The sequence below is a fragment of the Hylaeus volcanicus genome, chromosome 8, assembly GCF_026283585.1.
Source record: "Hylaeus volcanicus isolate JK05 chromosome 8, UHH_iyHylVolc1.0_haploid, whole genome shotgun sequence".
In the NCBI taxonomy this organism is placed as follows: domain Eukaryota; kingdom Metazoa; phylum Arthropoda; class Insecta; order Hymenoptera; family Colletidae; genus Hylaeus; species Hylaeus volcanicus.
In genome coordinates this window covers 18669779-18690503 of record NC_071983.1, presented here as the reverse complement: position 1 = coordinate 18690503, position 20725 = coordinate 18669779, and positions in this window count along the sequence as shown.

Below are 20725 nucleotides of genomic sequence, written 5' to 3'. Positions count from 1 at the left end.
TATTTTTCTTAAAATAGCAATCTCTCTCAGCATGGTTTGTCTTCTTACAGATATTGCACCTGTAATTGTTTTTAGAGTAATCCCCTGTATTTGTTGTGTGTCGACCTCTGTTGCTGTCCTTCTGATAATTGCGTTCTGCTGATTCTTTCTTACAATTGAGACCGATTTACTTTTCTCGACAATCAGTAAGGTCTAATTTAATTAATAATCTGAGTATGTTATTTTGTCGAGAGAAGAAGTCCACTCGGCGCGGCCTGGGTCAAGAGCTGCCGGGGCTCTAAAGAATAAAAATTGAATTTATGCAAGACAAAGGTTTAAGGCGCCAGCCGATTTTACGGTAAATCGGCAGACGGATAAGTTGACTCACTCAGGGTGGGTGAGTTGGACGACCCGTGAGAGGTAAGAAAGAGAGGAAAGTATAATAGAGAATGAAATAGAATAAAGAAAGTATATTATTCAGGTAGAATGAGATTTTCCAACTTACAGTATTTGTCGATGGATTACGGCTATCTATAACGGCTCGTACAGCACGTATAATCTTCGCTAATCGACTACTTGTCGAAACACTTCTTAAAATAAAACTAAATTAATATAATACAAAATACAACGGTAAAATATAAGAATGTAAGGTGACGCTCGCTCAGCTCGGTACGACTTTTCTGTATCGAATCTCGGAACAGACTCCGATTCGGGATCCCGGAACAGAGTGCTGGGAATCGAACGCGATCGCACGTGCTCGCCGCTGGCACTCCTTGCGGGTATTTTGGCAATTAATTACTATGCCTACCGCAGCGATCTTGTCGATAATTGAGTGACCGCGCTTTTCGAATGTTAAGGAGTTTTATTTTTCTGTCACACAATACTTTGCTATGTGATTAAGACCGTTACATTTATAACATTTTCTTACTGAGGATTTGAAGGCTACATTTTCTTGTACAGTTTCCTCCAATTTTAACCTATTTTCTTCAAGCTGTAATCTGGCTATAAGATTAGTTAACGTTTTTTCTTCTAACGTCGTAGAATCCCAAGCACTAGCGAAATGTTTGCATTGAGTAGGTAGTGTGGATAATATCTTTGTAATCAGCAATGTGTCGTCTATAGTTTAATCTGATGAATTTAGTCTATGAGTCAGATTTTCAAGGGTACTCAAATGTGTTGCTATGTCGCTCTCTTTTGCAAAGGAATAGTTGAAAAATTCTTGTAACAGTGCGCACTTCTTTTGTTCCGTATCATTCCCGTATATCGATGTTAATTTGTCCATCATTTCATTTGAGGTTTTATAGTTTAGAAGATGCATTAGCATTTTTCTATCGACAGACAGCACTATTGCCTTTTGTACTTTTGCATCGCGGAGTTCCCATTCTTTCTTCTTATTTTCAGACCAATCTGCTTGAGGCACACTTGTTCCGATAAGAATATCATGCGCATTGATGGATTTTACTAAGATTGTTATTTGAAACTTCCAAAGTTGAAAGTTGGTTTCGTCTTTTAATTTTTCAATTTGATCGATTTCACTTTTATGATCATTACACGTCGTCATTTTTACTTGGTTTTTACAAGCACGTTTTCACAGATAACCTCAGACGTCACGTGCCGATTTTACGAAATTTCACGAATATTAATCTTTACTTTACTTCACTGATTTTATTTTTATTTTTTTAAATTACTGGGCCCATAACCTGTTGTTATGGGATGAGCAGAGTATATAGACAACAATCTTGTTGTAATAAGTAAATTAGTTTATTATAGAAGTGAGCGTGTGGACTCGAGTGAAGCAGGGGGGCCAAGCACAGTTGCGGGGAAGTGAAACCACGCGGCGCTACTAGGCATCACATACACATATAACTAAGAATGTGCAGTTATATTTAACAGTCGCACAATTGTTTCACAGGTTAGTAGGCATTTAAATTTTTTACGATCACCTCGACTCTCACAAGCAATGTTTTTTAGGTATCCGCCTCCGATTGTTTTGATTTTTGGATATGTTTTAAAGGGCCGAAAAATAAGATATACCTATTTTTTTTTATTTTGGCCTGTTGTCATATTTAGCGGGTGAAACGACTTCCTAAAATTTCAGCTGCAATAGGCTATCTCCGAAACTATCATAGATAGATGAAAACTTTTTAAGAAAAACTTCCATGGATTTCTATCTGCATTATGCATTAGGCATGCATTGATTACGATGCGTTTATAATCTTCACAGAATCCGAATAACATACCAAGCGGCACGCAAAAATTAAAATCTGCAATTGCAGCATTTTGCTTATGATACCAGCCAGCATTACCTAACGTTTTACTTTTTTCATGGACAGAGATACATAATTCTTTAACGCAGTCGTTACTCCCGGATTTTTGCAACGATCTATTTCAACCCCATTCAGTTCATATCGAATTTCATCAAACAGAGAGGCAGCACAATTGTTATCAAGAACAACATTTTCCTTCACTCCCTCCAGTTTTTTCTCCAGTAGACTCAGTTTTCCCTCGATGTATAAGTGACTCTCACACGGTAGCGTGTACAGATCCTGCTGCTATATCGGTATCCTTATCTCATCACTGTTTCCAAGTCTAGTATTTGCATATGGATTATAGGTGTGTGTCTCTGTGCTGGTTATGCGATTGTCAAAACAGGTGTACCGTCAGTATCCAATATATCCGACATTATTACTTCACGATGAATCCCAATGATTGCAGAAAACGCTTGTTTTGCACGCTCAGTGTCTTCTTCTTCGTATCTTTTTGCTCTTTTCCTCTTGGTAGGACAGAAAGTGGCTTCAGGGTGTTATCAAGAACCGCGGTTACGCTTGTCCTGGTTTTAGGTTTACTGATCACGTTACCGTACACTAGCATAATATTACTGCCTCTCTTTTTAATTGTACGCAGAGCGTTGGTCTCGTCATCGTACGTGCAATCTGATGGTAATTTCCTCTTCACGAAAATCTATTAGGCGATCGTTTTGATCTACGATACGAATCGTCAAATCATCTATTGATCGCGTGACGATTGAAAGATATATGACACGTGGTGGGGTTTCCGAAATCTTATATCGTGGAGGCACTTTGGGTGAAAACTCGTGTATCGTGTGAACAGGACAGTCATTACTGTAAGAACCCGTAGTTACGTTACACTCTATACGAATCATGTTAACGCTTGTAATGTTTACGGGTGAGTCCGACTCGTGCCATACATCGGACGATAAAACACGGTTCGAGGAAAATCCAAGCAAGATCCCACATTGTTTGGTTTCGTAAAATCGATTCTATACGAGCAATGTATCTCGCTCTTCATAGTGTTGTTGTTTGCTCGCACGATGAGAGGGTATTCATCGTACGAATTATTCTTAGAGGGATATCTTCTCAATATTTCACGTCTCAAGTATTCATCGATCGCCTCCAATTCGTACGATCCTTCAGGAATCACAATTTCTTCATCATCTTCTCCAAAATAAAATTTATTGTTGCTCGAATCAACGTTGGGTATCGTGTGAAACGTCGCGAAATCCATGAGACCTAGTTCAGACTGTCCATCGCCCAAATCTATCGGTGGAAAGTACGTCACCGAGAGCACGCTGCTTTTACCCGTCAAGGTAAACGTTAGAGACATCCTCGTTTAGTAAAGATGAAATTAATAATGGGGCGCAACCTATCAGAAATCACAAGTTTATATTGAGGTTTCCTGAAGAAACTTGAAACACAATTGACCGCACATGCTTTGATTGATTCTAGAACCGAGTATGATTGTATACAGTTTTTACATTCCGCCAAAGTAATCAATCAGCTCCCGAGGTGGACGAAGATTCCCGAAACTGTCAAAGTATCGCACCATGCTACCGCGTTTTACGTATGTGACCCAATGTGTACCAAGGCCCATCGTTGCTATCCAAGTTAACTATACCGCTTTCATTGACTCGTACCTTTGTCGGAAGAGTATCACGCATGTACACCCCGCGAAAGTACGGTATATTCTTCCTCCCAAGTTTCTCTAGTTGAATGTTTGTCATTGGTTTTTTCCCTAATTTTTTTGTTTTTTTTCTCGTAGATCGAAGTTTTTTTTTTTCTTTTTCAAACCTCCCCCCTGCTTGTACGGTGCGAGATGTACTCCGCGACCTTCCATAGCACGATTATGACGGTGCAACTCCTCCAGCTGTTTCCGCGCAGCCTTGGCATCGTTTACAGCCTTAGCTACACCTGCCGCTCCACCGGTCAGCGCTCCTATGGCTGATAAGGCGGGAAGGAGGAACGGGAGGAAACCACCACGCTTTGCTACGGGTAACACTCGTTTCTTTTTCTTCTTCTTCTCGTTATCACTCTTCTTTCCCTCAAGTCCCATACCGAGTTTCGTCTTAGCCTTCATGGCCGCCCACACCGTCACTGCTGCTGCTTTTTCACCAAAAGTCGCGCCCCTTGCTGCGATGCATTGTCGCGCTTGATCGGCTAAAATTCGATTTGCCTCGTGACGGTCTTCCAAATCTTTACGTTCGAAATACGCGAGGTCGTGTTCTCTACAGGCTGCGTCCAGAGGATTGATACCACGATCACCGCGAGCTAAACGTTTTTGCAAATATGTACCCGGCCCACAAAATTGATATCCTGGTATGTGAAGTTCGAACGGTAATTTGTTTATCACCTTGTTCAATAGTCCTGCTCCCCTCCTTTTATGCATAGAAAACAGTCTTTGATCATGGGCGGTGGTCCGTCAATGTGCGTACACTGATCCGGCCGATTGTAACGTAAGAAGCACCTGCGATAAGAATGAACCTCAGGATCGGCTCTGATATGTCTCGGTAGCTTGTCCCACACGTAATGTATGTCGCGACCAAAACGATTTAGTACTGAGTACAATCTTTGGTATGTATTCCAGCTGCTCCGTAGTCAAATCAAACAGTGTATCACCATCGATCAGAACAAAAGTTATTGCCACACTAAGCGATACGTTTGTACGGCGCTTATATAAATACCCGCGACATCATTTTAGCCCCTTTTTATTGTCGCAACAACGTCAACAGCGGTACCAATATGCGTTTCGTAAGACAGCCCGTCGATATTCGAGACATTTCGGACAGAAGGTTCGACGACACCGTTCAACGCTTCCAGAGACACGGACCGCTGTTACCCGACACTATACGTGGTATAGTCTGCGGTCCCTCGAATTGTGGATAAACCAACGTTGTCATTAGCTTGCTGGAAAGTCCGAACGGTGTGCGATTCGAAAATGTATACGTGTACTCAAAGTCGTTGCAACAGCCAAAGTATCAATATTTGGAAACATTGCTCTCATCCGTGGAGAACATTAGATATTTGCCTTTCTCAAATAATAGCGATGTCGTTCCACCCAACGAAGCTTTACCGAATTCTATATTTATATTTGATGACGTGGCATGTGACAAGCAGGACGTAATAAGAGAGTATTTTTCCATGTGTAGACATTCTAATGTAGATTGTCTGTATTTTTGTCAATCGTACGCGAGAATACCGAAACACCTGATTCGCGACAATACCAATTTGCTGATCCTGTTCAAACAGGATAGTATGAATTTACGTCACGTTTATGATGATCGATATGATGATTTATGATGATGTAAACACCGATTTAACGTTTCAAAAATTTAACAAACTTTGCGCGAAATGTTGGCAACGGAACTATGGATTTTTAGTTATAGACAAGGATAGTCCTACGCATCAAGGTCGTTATCGACGAGGATTTAACGAGTTTGTCGTACAGTAGATGAATCAGTTGTTTGGAAAACGTCTCCGATACCACTTTAAACCACTATCGAACCGCTTTGAATCCCTATCGAACCACTTTAAACCACTACGAAACACCTATCGACCGCTACCGAACCACTACGAAACATGGAAGAGGATCAAAAACACGTTCAAAGGAAGGAAAAAACGGATGGATACGGATGCATCGTTGGAAACCAAGTTTCGATCCATCGTTGATCCTTTACAGCAATTGGTTGAAAATACAAAGTCATCCTCCAACTCGATTCTTCAAATGACGTTATCCTCACCGACACCATCACCACCGTTGTCACCTGAACCGCATTTATCGTTACAAGTACCTGTGCCGATCGTAACACCTAAACATCGTGGGAAGAAGAGATTGCATATGGAAATATCAACACCTACACAATCTACACCTTATCGCCATATCCCATTACCTAAAAGAGTTCACACACATTCCGAAGTATCTCTCGAAGTAGCACGGGAAGAAGAAGAAGAAAAAGAGAGGGCGGGAACTTCAACGCAAAAAATTCCACAAGAGAACATTGTCGAAACATCGATGCGTGAAATTGTTGAGAATCCTGAAAGTCATAAGGATGTGAATGAGTTCTTAGCGGAAAATCTCGGACCACTGTCACGAGAATACTTGAACTTTTCGTTGACAGTAAAAAACAAACAGACAACGTATACGGTGTATACTTTAAAAATAATGGGTTAATGCTTGGTAACTCCAACTTTGATGTGGACAACAACGACATCATCATAAACGGTACGAGGTACAGAGGTACTCGTGGTCTGTACGAATTAATATTTAAACGAATACCGGATGATGCGTTGTACTCAAGTGTCGATCTACAGACGTACAAGAACATATTACTCGTTACGAACGCGTACAAGTGTGGTCACTTGGCGAGCAATCCTGTAATGGGTAACCGGGGATACAAGTATACAAAAATTATTGCACCGCTATTTAACAAGCGCGAAGGAAGCGGTTTCAAACAATTGAAGCGTACATCTTCAGAGAACATGCGCCAACAGTACGAAGGAGGGTGCTTGGGGTTGTTGCCTGATGATATGACGGTCACCGACAACGCAGTTGGTTACGTGCATTGGGATGATCCGAACGAATTAGTAGATAGACTGAGATTGTTATCGTCATCACGAGCGGTCGGTCATACAGGTCACGACAACGAAATTATGTCAATCATAGAAGAGCTTCGCGAGGCTGGTTTGATTATAAATTAAATACTGTTTGAATTATATGCATCATTGCAATTCGAGATGTCGATCAACAAATTTGGTGTATTGCTACGTAACGAGTCAAAGAAGAGTGGATTAATACCTTATAGAAATTATATCCAAGATTTGACTCTTTGTCTCGACGGTGAAGCCTTCGACGCGCGTGAGCGAAAGATAAGACGTCTAGCGGAGCCGAAAGACGATACCGATGCTGTGAATAAGGCCTGCTTAGACAACAGATTGACGCATATTTTAAAAATGATAAATCAGTAGGAGAAGGACAGATTAAAGATGTATAAGGAGACCCGCGAGACAATTTCAAAAATGTCTAATGAAATGAGAGAGGCCATACAACAAATCGAAATGCATGTTGAACATAATATTGCAGAGGAAATAAAACGATTGCAACGCATAGCTAAAAATTATGTCTTTGAGACAGAGAAAAAATGCGAAGCCAGATGTTTAAAGATGCAGGAAGAAATCATGAACAATGTCCATAAATTGCAACAGTAAACCATGTCAGTCTCTAACCAAGATGTATCCAGAAGAGACCAGTAGGGGTGAACAATCGGATGAAACCGGCGAATGCAACGTCAACGGAAAATTCATAGATCACATCCTACAATTATTTTCATACTTTTTAAATTTCTTTTGTCCAGTTTCGAGTCCTCAATATGAGCAAAGAGAAGACGCGATTAGTGGAGGAACTGCACGCTCCCGCCAGACGAACTTTTCCGCGGCGACGAGTTATAGTACATGGTTTCGACGATTTATGGCAAGCCGATCTCGCCGAAATGCAACCTCACGCGCGTATAAATGGTGGTAACAACTACATACTAACCATTATCGATGTGTTCTCCAAGTATGGGTGGGCTGTGCCGCTCAAGACTAAAAGTGAGGGTGAGGTAGCTAAAGCGTTTGCAAAGATATTTCGAGATCGATGTCCAAAAAATTTACAAACAGATCAAGGAAAAGAATTTTACAACACTGAAATGCAAAAACTCATGACAAAACATGGTATTAATCATTATTCGACGCACTCGGTGATGAAGGCTTCCGTCGTAGAACGGTTCAATCGTACGCTGAAGAGCAACATGTGGAAACTGTTTACTTTAAACGGCTCTTACCGATGGATCGACACCCTACCCAAACTTGTACGAGACTACAATCGTCGAAAACATCGAACGATAGGAATGCGTCCAGTTGATGTGACTTTGAAGAATGTCAGTAACTTGTTATCTACCGTGTACTCTCATTTGAAAATTGCGGGTCCAGCGAAATTCAAAGTCGGAGATTACGTACGCATTAGCAAGTACAAGACAATTTTTACTAAAGGATATACACCAAATTGATCGACCGAAGTGTTTAAAATTGATAAAATTCAGCAAACAAATCCGGTGACGTACCTGTTAACAGATTCCCAAGAAAATCCTGTCGCAGGAGGACTTTACGAGTACGAGCTACATTCGGTTGCAGATCCAGACGTGTACCTGGTAGAAAAGGTAATACGTAGGAAAGGAAATAAAGTGTACGTGAAATCGTTGGGATTGGATTCGTTTCATAATTCATGGATTGATAAAAGTAATGTTTTGTAAGAAATAATTATTGAAAAAAGTAAGTAAATATAAATATAATAATTATAATAAATATAATGAAAATAAATATTTACAATGTATAAATTTCGATAATTATTTACATCATTTATTTCGACGTCATCATCATTTTCTTCCGCAATACAGTAGTGCCCCCACGGCAAGGTATTTACACCATTCGTCAACACACATCTCTTATCATTGTGTGGACTAAGAGCAATTTTTTGTTCGCTAATCGAATACACGTTATGTAATTTTGATCTAATGCAGTTTTGTCTAATTGTTGTTTCTGTATGATTTTTCAAAGACTGTATGTAGTCATCAAAAGTTATTTTGTCTACTGTAATATTCTTTTTTATTCCCTTAATTTTTTTCACATCATCCTTGTCAAGCACGCGAGTAGTGTACATCTTTGCTCTCAGTCCCACGAATTCTGTCATTATCACGCCGTTATTCTCTTCCTTCATCAGATCTGGCACTTTCTTGTTGGCGCGTGGCATACCGTACACGTTACCTTCGGCGTAATCGCTCGTATCGAATCTAGCTATTCACGTTTCATAATATTATACATGTTTTCACACTCGAGCTCGTAAATTGAACTATCTGTGTCTGTATACAAAACTTTACATTTCTGACCACAATTTAGAAGCATGTAATCATAATAGAAACTATACAAACATTTTTTTGATATGTCCAAAATACACATACCTACACGGGTTTTTCGAATCTAACTCTCAATTTACGCAATTCTATTGCTACTAAATTTTCATAAAAAATGCTACAACTATGAAAATTCGGTTTGGAAATAAGGGCTTCCGCTCCGTATCGACCATCCCAACGTGTAACTAATTTCACATCTACATGATTACGCACATTTTCCATCGTTTTACTGAATACAGCGTTGTTCATTAATTTAAACAAATTCTTGGCAAACTCGTTTGTAGCTTGCGTTCGCAACATTGTATTCAGTTCGATGTAGCTGCGCAACCATGGAGACTGATCGAATCTTAGAACGCGATAAATTTTTTTCAAGCGGAGTCCGTGACGTAGGCATTGCTGCAGGTTCCAGTAGTGTATGACGTAGCGCTCTTTATCACATACCGTGGCAAGCAATTTCTCGTCTCGTTTACCTGGCGGTTTCTCGCGCACGGGACATAGCGGAAAATCGGCATGCGAATCATGAAGTTCACGGGGATACTCTAAATCTACTTCTAGAATGTACCCCGCGGGCCCGTCCGTGGGAATAGAATTTACATCGAACTCGGATGCCTCGTGTTCATCGATCCATCCAAAGCCTCCGTACGGTAAAGGTTGAAACATGGCCCAACCATACAAATTGTTTACGTCAAAGTACCTTAAATATTTTGAGGGTTTCGATAGATCGTATGATGGCATGTACTTGTTATTTGCTTTGGCGTACCGGTGCGAGCATTGACTCAGACCGCCACGTATTCCACGCTCGAAAAACATTAACATATCCACGTCAGTTAATAATTCAAATTTGATATTTGTAAACTTTAACATTGCATTCCATGTAAAACCAGGAAGAGTATAGTAATATACCGGATCTAATCTATAGCTCTGAATGCAATCGTCTCTGAAATTTTCAAACACATCAGCCAATAATAATACATCAATTTTTAAATACAAATCGCTGTATTCGCCTAATGTTTTAATATTAAAATAATTCCAAACGTTTACTGCGTGCTCGTAATGGGATATGGATATGTTCTTATCATTCAATCGATTGTAAAAGTCTTGGTGGGCAGGCAACCGAGTTTCGTTTAATTTATCATAACAAGTTACATAATCATACGGAAACACACCCTTGCAGGTAAGAAGATCAAAGTACGAGTCCGAAAGATGCTGAAATTCTTCCTTTACGATTCACAGCCTTTCTTTTCCAAGATACGATGACAACTTATCGAGGCTCGAGGTCAAAAATTTGCATGAATCGATGAAACGAAATTTTATGCCATTTTTCTTATCTCGCGCAGTATCCTTTACATGTTTCGTGAAAGATATGTACTTTTCCTTTGTCATCGGCAGCAAACTTACTTTACCCTCAAATGCGTTGGCTAATTGTTTAATTATAAAATGCGCATCGTACCCAGATAAATTATGAAATATTACAGGCACTGTGAATGAATTTTGATAATTTAGATTGCAACTATTATGCGCCGCACCTCTGTACTTTCCCGTGAAATGGCAATGATCACGAACCTTTGCATCATCTGTGGTGAACGGATTTCACACACATGACAATGGTTAGACTCGTGAAAATTTACCGAATCCTGTTCCGTAAATTTCATCGGCTCCACGGTTTGGAACTTTGGTTCTAATTGATGCGCTTAAAGATGTGTTAATAGTAAAGGTAGGCGGGTTCTAAGCCATGGGGCTCCGAGGGGGGAGCGGGGGAGGGGCTAACCGAGGGGGGAGCAGGGGAGGGGCTAACCGAGGGGGGAGCAGGGGAGGGGAGGGGGCACGAGTGGTGGGGGTCGGTAATTATTACCTACGGTCGGTAAGGTGGGATGCAATTATTACCTACGGTCGCTAAGGTAGAGGGGGGACACCACCGGTCAGTAATTATCAGTGATCGGTAAGAAAGAAAAACGCAAATGGTACATGTAACGAAATAAGCGCGCACGCTGTAAGGGAGGGGGAAACCATGTTCGTCGTCTTCGTGGGAGGAAAGCCTGCACGCCGTAAGGGAGGGGAAACCGTCCCGTTCGCGCGCAGGAGTGGGGGCGTCGTTGCGGGCCTCGCGGGTTCCCTCTCTCTCGCGGCCGAGTATTTTCTTCCTCGCACTCACGCCCCGTGCAATATATAATATTACATTACAATCTATGACGCAGCCATCGATAGGAACGTCTCGCGACGATGGCCTCGAGCAGAAGATCCAAAAACGCAAAGTTTGAAAATTACAATCCGGCACCAAATTTTTTATTTGCGCGATACAATTTTTCAAGGACTACATATTTAAGAAACGGTAGAGGTGACATCATTCTTTTGATGATGAGAATACTGGAGAACGTGCAAAGAAAACATTACAGCGGATGAGAATATGATATGGGAGGAAATGCACTAGAAAGAAAGACACATATATCCAAGCTAATTCTTTTTTATTGATAACTATATTCCAGCATTACATCTAAACCTAATGATAACAATTTAGAGTCAATCAATGAATGACGCTCAAAATTTTCATGTTCAACAATTGCCTTTGCATAATCCTTAATTTCAGCATTGTGTATTATATCTATAAACTTGTTGTACTTAGATTCTACCAGGTACAAGTTTTCAGACAGCCAACTGTACATGTGATCGATACAATATTCGAAAGTGAACAACTTTTGTACGGTTTTTTCACTCATGAACATAGAGACGGTAGAATTTGAGAGTTTTGCGAGTTTTACGTCGTTTAGTTGTCGGAGTTTGACTGTTACATCATTAATGCTTATCGGCTCGCTCGAGGTTCCTGGTGTATCAGCAAAATCTGCAGAATGTTATGCTTCTTTCGTAGGAGATCTTTCCACGTATCCATAGAAAATTTAATTTCGTTTCCACGTGAGTCTCCTATAGCCAACTCTACGTCGCAGGAACCACCGATTCGAACCCCGATGTCGAGATACTTGTAGAATGAACATTAACTACGTTCCGAATGAACATTATCGCTATCGCTGACAAGAGAAACAAAAAATTATAAAGGATATTGAATTTTGACTGCATATTTTGCAATATGTTGTCAAAGAACTTACTGTGTGCGCGATTTCTTTGTTAATGGTTGGTTGAACTCCTTGTTCGGAAGATTCTCTCGCGTTGCTCGAGCGATTTCAGCTTTGAACCACATCGCTGATGTTTCGATACGAGGCGATAAAACGATGTTGCAAACAATGATTGAAAAAACGCGTTTAGACATTTTTATATAACACCCCCACTCTTTGTTACATGGACAAAAAAAAATGCTGAAACAGCAAATCTCCCCTCCCACACACATTTCCCTTTCTTATCCACATTTATTTTTAGCATACACATCTTTGCGTAGCGCGTGATCTAATTTTTTTTATACGTAATAAGACCCTCATCATCGCGGAGTCGTTCTAATGAATTGATACATCAGTGGTGTAATTCCCAAAGTATATATATATATACGTTCTCAGGAAAACATACGAAAACAGCGATGCGGAATATGAGGGGATTATGAAAATCTGCAGGCAGTGACATCATAGTAGGAGCATATCATGTGACAAAATCATGTAACAAAATCACGTGATTTTGTCACGTGACCTAGACTATAAAAATTGTGCTGCAGATTGAACTGCATTCAAACCGTTCTGTAGTGACCCCCAGCGAAGAAGTGAGTGCAACCATGGAAGAACTCTTGGAAATGGAAAATCGATTGTGGGACCAGGCCGATCGATTGACTTCGCAAGAAGAATACCTCGCATGGGAAGAACGATGCAACAAGTGCCTTGAGTCGCTGGAAGAACATAGTCGAGCAAAACGCCCTCGATTATCGATCGGCGTTCAACAATCGTTGATCGCTCGTATCGCGCGTCTCGATAGTCTAAAGTATTCGTTGCGCAGACGTTTCGTGTACGAAGGTGCCGGCCATTCAAGCACTGGACTCTTTCGGCGTGAAATAGACACTGCGTTCGAGAGCCGCGTATTAACCGGCGCTGTTTTAAATTCGCACTACATCGAACCGCGTAACTTTCTTCAGGTTGCGAGAGACGTTGTGCTTGAGCATATACGAAAATACTTTTGCAATAGGTATGTATATAATAATTCTTTTTTCTTTTTTAAATATGTTATGTTTGAAAAAAAAATGTATGTCTTTTTATTGCAGATGCTTGCACTACTTTAGTTCGAGTGAGAAGCTGGAAGCTCACACCGTAGATTGCGAGAAGATGAACGAATGCGCAATCGTATTACCAGATGATGAAAGCAAGTGGCTCAGTTTCGATAACTACATCCGGAAAGAGCGATTTGTGGTGTACGCCGACCTCGAGTGCATTCTGGAGAAAACTGATCGAGAAACACCAAGATCCACATACCAACATCATAAAGTATTTAATATTGCATATTATGTTCAATGCGCGTACGATTCATCCTTATCGGTGTACCAATGTCATCGTGATGCGAATTGTGTTTCCTGGTTCGTCAAAGAATTAAAGAATTTGGCACATTTTGTTAAATCAATTTTATCAAATAACATACAAATGGATGATATAACGAGTGAACAGCAGGAGGCATTTCGCAACGCGACGCATTGTCACATTTGCGAAAAACCGTTTGGAGAAAACGATACGAGGGTTCGCGATCATTGCTATCTAACCGGTCGGTACAGAGGTCCCGCGCACTCCAATTGTAATCTAAATTATAAAAACTCTTTTTGCATTCCCACAGTTTTTTATAATTTGTCCGGTTACGATTCGCATTTTATTATCGAAGAAATAACTATAGCTTTCGAGGGTGCCGTCAGTGTATTGCCGATAACAAAAGAAAAGTACATCTCGTTCACAAAAAGTGTCAAAGATCCAAATGGACCGTCGCGAAATTGTATACAATTGAGATTCATCGATTCATACAAATTCTTGAGTACCAGTCTCGATAAATTAGCGTCTTTCTTAGATAAAAGCAAATTAAGAATTTTACGAACAGAGTTTCAAAATTTGTCTACCGAAGATTTCGAATTATGACGCGAAAGGGTGTTTTTCCGTACGAGTACATTGACTGTGCCGAAAAGTTGGAACAATCATGTTTGCCATCGCGCGAATCATTTTACAGTTCCTTGACGGGTGATACAGTATCGGAGAGCGAGTACGCGCACGCCGAGAACGTGTGGACACGGTTTTCCATTCAAACGCTGGGCGAGTATAGGATTTGTATTTGAAAACAGATGTCTTGCTGTTGGCCGATATTTTTGAAAATTTTCGTGAAAGCTGTATAACAAGTTACGGACTCGATCCCGCGTATTATTACACTCTGCCGGATTTTACGTGGGATGCCATGCTGAAGCATACAAAAGTTAATTTCGAATTACTAACAGATATCGACATGGTCCTGTTTATCGAATGCGGTATACGCGGCGGATTAAGTCAATGTTCAGGTAGATACGCGAAAGCCAATAATAAGTACATGCAGTCGTACGATCCATCGACAGCATCGTCGTACTTGATGTACTTTGATGTGAATAATCTGTATGGGTGGGCAATGTGTCAACCACTGCCATATGCAGAATTTCGATGGGTCGACAACGTTGCAAACTTTGACGTGTCTTCGATTGCTGCCGATTCGCCTACGGGTTATATTCTAGAGGTTGATCTAGAATATCCCCAACGCTTGCACGACATTCACGCGGACCTGCCGTTCTGTCCCACACGTGCCAAACCACCTGGCAAAAGAGAGGACAAGCTACTCGCAACTCTATACGATAAGCAGCGCTACGTTATCCACTATCGTAACCTGGAGCAATGCACGCGACATGGAATTCGTATTACAAAGGTACACCGCGTCCTCCAATTCGCACAATCACCCTGGCTCCGCGATTACATCGAATTAAATACAAAGTTTAGAACTCTCGCTACAAACGATTTTGAAAAGAATTTGTATAAATTGATGAACAATGCGGTATTTGGCAAAAGTATGAAGAATGTACGCAATCACGTCGATGTAAAATTAGTAACAAAATGGGAAGGGAGGTACGGAGCGGAAGCCCTTATTTCAAACCAAATTTCCACAGTCGTAGCGTGTTTTCGGAAAACTTAGTTGCCATCGAACTGCGAAAGCTTGCGATGAAGTTCAACAAACCAATCTATGTGGGTTTGTGTAGACTAGATATATCTAAGGTTTGTTTGTATGAATTCCATCACGATTACATGTTACCCACACATGACGATAAATGTAAAGTTATGTAGACCGATACGGATAGTTTACTTTACCACATCGAGTGCGAGAATATTTATGATACTGTAAAACGCGATATTAATCGATTTGACACCAGCGATTATCCGGTAGGGAACGTTTACGATATACCGCTTGTAAACAAAAAAGTCCCCGGTTTGATGAAAGACGAAAACAATGGGGCAATAATGACAGAATTTGTTGGACTCGGAGCGAAAATGTATGCACTGCGTGTAGATGGTAAAAAAGATACGAAAAAGGCGAAAGGTGTAAAAAGTAACGTTGTTTCCAGGATGATAACTTTCGACGACTAGACGCAGTGCCTACGAAACGAAATTGAAATGATTCGTAATCAGACATGTATAAGATCAAAATTACACAAAGTATACACAATGGCGGAATCAACAATCGCTCTGAGTCCGTACGACGATAAGCGGTATATCGTACCCGACTCAACGGATACATTGCCGTGGGGTCATTATAAAATACCGCTTTAGATATATCAGTACATGTATTTTGTAAATAATTTTTACCTCGATTTTAATAGATGTACATATATATTTAGTTGTAAATAAAAAAAAACATTGTAATGTAATTAATAATGCTAGTATATGTATAAAATTGAATATTTAATTTAAAAAATGTTAATTTTTTACAATACATTATCTTTATTTATCCATGAATTGTGTGCACTATTCAATCCTAACCATTTCACGTACACCTTATTCCCTTTCCGACGTAACACTTTTTTCACAAGGTACACATCAGCGTCGGCAACGCGTTGCAACTCGTGTTCGTAGAATCCTCCAGCAATTGGTTTTCCATAAACATCTTTCAGCAGATACGTTGCGGGATTAGTTTTCTGAACCTCGGCGATCGTAAATATTTCAGTTCCCCAATTAGGTGTGTAACCTTTTTCAAAAATTGTTTTGAATTTGCTCACACGTACCGTATCTCCCACTCTGAATCGTGCGGGAGCGGCAATCTTTACGTGATTATATACTGTTGTTGTTGTTAAGAGCTTCGAGGCGTTTGTTGGTGTAACGTCAATTGGTCGCATGCCGATAGTTCGATGCTTACGCGCGTTGTAATTTGATATGAGTTGCTGCATCGAGTCGATCCATTTATAACTTCCATTAAGCGTAAACAGTTTCCACATGTCGTTTTTGAGTGTATGACTGAACTGCTCGACGACTGACGCTTTCATCACTGAATACGTTGAATAATGATTTATGTTGTATTTTGACAAAAGTTTTTGCACATTTGCGTTGTAAAATTCCTTTCCTTTGTCGGTTTGCAAATTTTTCGGATACCTTCCACTGTTTCGGATTATCTTTCCGATCGCTGTAGAAACTTCATTTCCACTCATGGTTTTGAGGGGTGTGGCCCATGCATGCTTACTCAGCACATCGGTAACAGTGAGTATGTAATGGAAGCCTCTGTTATACCGCGCGTAAGGTCGCATCTCGACCACGTCCGCTTGCCATAAGTCGTCGTACCCATGTACTATGACGCGTCTTCGGGGAAAATTTCTTCTCGCCGGAGCATGCAATTCTTCCACAAAACGCCGTTTCTTGGTACTAGGAGTTTTCTTCGCAGTCATGTATGACTCGACACTGACGCAAAGACTTGACGTACACGTCTTATCAAACATCAAATCAGTGCTCAACGCAACGGTTGGTTGGTCGATCGGTCGGTTGATCAGTCTGTTGACCGGTCTGTCGGTCGGTTAATCGGTCGGTTAATCGGTCGGTTGACCGCTCTGTTGATCGGTATGTCGGTCGGTAAATAGGCTCAATGTCCAGCTATTGATGTGTCTGCATTAGATTTCGGAATTCGGTAATATCTCTCTCTAATTTATTCAGCTCATCTTTCAAGCTCTGAACGAAATTTTGAAACATAATCATCTTTTTGTCGAATACGTCTTGTCGACTTTTTATAACTGCCATGTTTTCATGCAAGTACAGTTTGTTGATAGCATCGCCATCCTCTACAGGCGGTGCTACCCATCGAATCCTGCGCGACTTTGCGTCATAATTGGTGCCGACAACACAAAGAGCGTTGTCGCGTACATAATTTCCGACTACTCCATTCCAATGATAGTATGATTCCATTCTTCCAATCGATGACCCAAACTTGTTGATTGACATTTTAATGACGATTGACTGTATCGCCAAGGTGCAGCTTAATTTATAATGAATTCTGCCTCGCGAAGTTCCTCGATAATCGATAGCATCTCATTGTCGTGAGCATTGTGACCGGCTTGACGCGAAGCCTCGAGCAATCGAAGCCGATCTACGAGTTCGTTGGGATCGTTCCAGTGAACGTAATCAATGTTGTTTTTGGTTAATCTCATGGAACACGGTATGCCTTTTTCAACTTTTTTATCTTGCAATAAAGGTTTGCTTACATGATTATACTTGTATCCTCTGTTGCCTAATGTTTGACCATACGAATTGTGCTTGTGCGTTGTCAGTAGTATGTCCCTGTATTTGCGTTCATCAGCCTCAGTGTAAATGTTGTTATCCGGAATTTTCTTGAATATCAGTTCATAAAGGCCGGGTATCCCCGAATATCGTATGGCATCGATAATTATGTTATCCGCATTGTCCACGTCAACATGTTTGTTACCGAGCATCAGTCCATCATTGGTGAGATAAACACCGTACACGTAATCCATACCAACGTCTACGTCGCCGCGTAATACAGGTGCGATGTATTTTTGACTCAGTGGACCTAGATGATTACGTACCGTTTCTTCGCCTTCCGGCGTTTGCAATTGGCTTCGAACAGATGTCGAGAAATAGCTGTTTGAACTTTCAAAACATCTTCGTTTGCTAAGCGTGTTGTTGTTGTTGTTGTTGTTGTTGGTACTGTCTTAATCGGTGTAGAGGTCGGTGTAGAGGCTATCAGGTTCATTTAGGGTAAACTGCTTAATCTCGATTTTTTTATATTTGGCGGTTTCGAGAAATTTAACCACAAATTTAATTGTATTTTATCCGATTCCTTGATATTAGGAGTGGATAATGGTTCGCTTCCGATATCTGTGTTATTGTGTAGATCATAATTTCTTAACGTGTTGCTGACAATTGTCTTCAGTGGTTCAGTAACAGGTTTAAAGTGTTTTTCCAACGCAATCTCTTTGTCAATTTTACCAGTTTTCAATTCACGATACTTTCTGCGAATCAAATCGCTCGTTGTTGCAATCTGTTTCGCTATCCTCTCACGATCTTCAACGCTGTTACTGCTCATGTTGGAACACTTCTTTCTCAACGTGTCGGAGATAACTGGACGTGTTACGATATTGCAAAGTCATTAAATCCTTTTCTATAGCGACCATTCCATAAAGCACTGTCTTTGTCAATCACTACAAATCCATATTTTTCTTGCCAGCAAGCGGTACACAATTTGCAGAAATTGTCAAAAGATATGTCTGTGTTTACATGATCGTTGTATACATGCTTTAGATTTGTACCATCTTGTTTGAACATGATCAGCAGGTTCGCGTTGTCGCGTATCAGATGTTTCGGTATCTTCGCATATGTCTGACAAAGATAGAAACAGTCAACGTCCGAGTGCCTACCCATTGCATGGTATTCTCTTACCGCATTTTGCTTATCGCATGCCACGTCGTCAAAGATAAAATCGAATTCCGAAGTGCCTCGCTCGATGGAACGATGTCGCTATTATTCGAAAATGTAAAATAACCAATTTCGTATATTGACGAGAATATATTTTCTAGATATCGATATTTCGGTTGTTGCAATGATTTCGAGTACACGTATACGTTTTCGAAGCGAACACCGTGCGGACTTTCTAACAAACTAATCAGAATGTTCGTTTTGCCGCAATTCGATGGGCCGCAGATGATACCACGTATAGAGGTCGGTAGCATATTTCCATGTTTGCGTACTTCTTTCTCAGACTGTGCCTTTTTGTCTACATTAGTCACTCTAATCGCAGGTGATTGGCGCACGAACCGCATCGTAGCTGTGGTAAAAAATGAAAGAAAACGTACGTGTCGATGTTGGGAGGTATTTATACTAGCATGACCCAGACGTATCAGCTAGTGTAGAAATGGCTTTCATACTGATCGATGGTGATACACTGTTCGACTTGACTGTGGAGCAATTGGAATACGTGCCAAAGATAGTACTCTTGAATCGGTTCGCTAGCGACATTCATTACGCGTGGGATAAACTGCCGAAACATATAAGAGCTGATCCTGAAGTCCAGTCTTATCGTAAGTGTCTCTTGCATTACTATCGTACAGATCAACGTACGCACATAGACGGACCAACGCCTATGAAAAAAGATTGTTACCTATGCGTAGAAGGACAGGAGCAGGACTTATAAATACTCTAATAAACAAATTACCGTTTGAGCTACACGCACCAGGGTATCAATTTTGCGGGCCGGGTACACGCCTGGACAAACGTTTAGCACGCGGCGATCGAGGTATAAATCCGTTGGATGCAGCTGTCTAGGACGGCTCGAGAACGTCCAGCGCATAACTGCGAAGGACGCTACATTCGGCGAAAGGGCAACTGCTGCAGCTGTTTGGACTGCGATGAAAGCTAAGACGAAGCTTGGAATGGGGTTCAAGAAGAAAAAGAGTCGTAGTAAGAAGAACAAGGGGGAGCGAGCTCTACCGATAGCAAAGCGTGGCGGTATCCTCCCGTTTCTCCTTCCCGCCTTATCAGCTATAGGAGCGTTAACCGGTGGTGCTGATGGCGTGGGTAAGGCCGTGAACGACGCCAAATCTGCGCAAAAACAGCTGGAAGAAATGCAACGGCATAATCGTGCTATGGAAGGTCGCGGAGTACATCTCGCGCCGTACAAACGCGGACGAGGAGTTCCAAAGAGAAAAAAAAAAGCGTACGTGGCAAAGCGTATGCGTATTCCATATTTCAGGGGCATTTTTATGAGCAATACTTTACCAACAGATGGGATACACAGGAACGAGAGCGAAATCGTAAATTTGGATACTTTCGAGGGACCTGGTACTCATTGGGTTGCGTACGCAAAACGGAGAACTCGCACCATATATTTCGATAGTTTTGGCAATCTTCAACCGCCGAGGGAACTGATACAGTATTTCAAGAATAGTGTAATCGAGTATAATCACAGGCCTTATCAGCGCTATAATCAGAGCAATTGCGGACAGCTATGTTTGCAGTTTCTGCAGACGGTTGACAATCAATTTAAGCATTAAGGGCAGTCATTGCACGCTTTAACTCCAGTATTCGTTTGAACATGTCG